General features: G+C 39.4%; 1 non-coding gene across 1 annotated transcript; it reads left to right on the plus strand.

The window, feature by feature from the left end:
* Positions 1 to 1,636: 1,636 nt before the first annotated feature.
* On the plus strand, positions 1,637 to 1,708 carry trnae-uuc (transfer RNA glutamic acid (anticodon UUC)). Its single transcript has one exon. It is a non-coding gene; the product is annotated as a tRNA-Glu (tRNA).
* The last annotated feature ends 465 nt before the right edge of the window (positions 1,709 to 2,173 follow it).

Consider the following 2,173-nt stretch of genomic DNA (forward strand, 5'->3'; position numbering starts at 1 on the left):
CCTTGTTTTTTATGTTGATTTAATTAGAAAAAAACAAAAAACAAAAAAAAAATTGATAAAATTAATTAAAAAAAAAAATTCTGGGGCCCGGTACCAATTCCGCCGTGGCCCGGTGGTTGGGGACCACATTTTTTTTTTTATTTTATTTTAATTTTGTCATGAAAAAGGGAGGTTTTTTGGGTTGGTGCACTAATTTTAAGTCCATCTTGTGTTATTTATGTTGATAAAAAAAAAAAAAAAATGTAAATCTTTTTTTTTACAATTAATTAATAAAAAATTATTCTGCAACCCAGTACTAATCGAGCTGCGGCCCGGTGGTTGGGGACCACAGTTTTTTTTTTTTTTAATGTCATGAAAAAAGGAGGTTTTTTGGGTTGGTGTATCTTGTTTTTATGTTGATTTAATGAGAAAAAAATAAAATTGAAAAAAAACAAAAACATTTAAATTAATGAATTAATTAAAAAATTATTCTGGGGCCTGGTAACAAATTCAGCCGTGGCCCGGTGGTTGGGGACCACAATTATTTTTTTATTTTAGTTTATTTTTGTCATGAAAAAGGGAGGGTTTTTGGGTTGGTGCACTAATGGTAAGTGTATTTTTTATTTATTTATTTATTTTTTTGTCATGAAAAAGGGAGTTTTTTTGGGTTGGTGCACTAATTGTAAGTGTATCTTGTTTTTTTATGTTGATTTAATTAGAAAAAAACAAAAAACAAAACAAAACAAAAAAAATTAATTTAATGAATGAAAAAAAATTCAGCCGCGGCCCGGTGGTTGGGGACCACAATAATTTTTTCATTTTATTTTATTTTTGTAATGAAAAAGGGAGTTTTTTTGGGTTGGTGCACTAATAATGAGTGTATCTTGTGTTTTTTATGTTGATTTAATTTAAATTTAAAAAAAAACACACATTTAAAAAAATTTAAAAATAATAAAAAATTATTCTCGGGCCTGGTACCAATTCAACCACAATAATTTTTTTAATTTTATTTTATTTTTTGTCATGAAAAATGGAGGTTTTATGGCTTGGTGCACTAATAGTGAGTGTATCTTGTGTTTTTTATGTTGATTTAATTAAAAAAAAACAAAAAAACACACATTTAAATTTTTTTAAAAATAATAAAAAATTATTCTGCGGCCATTGCACTAAGCCGGTATTCATCCATCCATCCATCCATCCATCCATTTTCTACTGGTGGGTGCTGGACCCTATCTAAGCTGCATTCGGGCAGAAGGCGGGGTACACCCTGGACAAGTCGCCACCTCATCACAGGGCCAACACAGATAAACAGACAACATTCACACTCAAACTCACACACTAGGGCCAATTTAGTGTTGCGAGTATGCATATAGGTGAAAGAGGGGTTCGTGCATCTGCCTCACAATACAAAGTTCCTGGGTTCGATCCTGCGCTCGGGATCTTTCTGTGTGGAGTTTGCATGTTCTCCCTGTGACTGCGGGGGTTCCTTCCAGGTTCTCCGGCTTCCTCCCACCTCCGGAAACATGCACCTGGGGATAGGCCCCTCCTACCTCCAAAAACATGCACCTGGGGATAGGCTCCTCCCACCTCTGGAAACATGCACCTGGGGATAGGTTGATTGGCAACCATAAATTGGCCTTATTGTGTGAATGTGAGTTCCCTGGTGGTCTAGTGGCTAGGATTCGGCGCTTTCACCGCCGCGGCCCGGGTTCGATTCCCGGTCAGGGAAAGCTATCCATTCCGTTCTCATAGCAGGCAATTTCTATAAAACTTATGGGGCTTCACGGTGGGAGAGGGGTTAGTGCGTCTGCCTCACAATACGAAGGTCCTGCAGTCCTGGGTTCAAATCCAGGCTCGGGATCTTTCTGTGTGGAGTTTGCATGTTCTCCCCGTGAATGCGTGGGTTCCCTCCGGGTACTCCGGCTTCCTCCCACTTCCAAAGACATGCACCTGGGGATAGGTTGATTGGCAACACTAAATCGGCCCTAGTGTGTGAATGTGAGTGTGAATGTTGTCTGTCTATCTGTGTTGGCCCTGCGATGAGGTGGCGACTTGTCCAGGGTGTACCCTGCCTTCCGCCCGATTGTAGCTGAGATAGGCGCCAGCGCCCCCCGCGACCCCGAAAGGGAATAAGCGGTAGAAAATGGATGGATGGATGGATGTGTGAATGTGAGTGTGGATGTTGTCTGTCTAT

Source organism: Nerophis ophidion, linkage group LG06 (genome assembly GCF_033978795.1).
Source record: "Nerophis ophidion isolate RoL-2023_Sa linkage group LG06, RoL_Noph_v1.0, whole genome shotgun sequence".
Taxonomy (NCBI): Eukaryota; Metazoa; Chordata; class Actinopteri; order Syngnathiformes; family Syngnathidae; genus Nerophis; species Nerophis ophidion.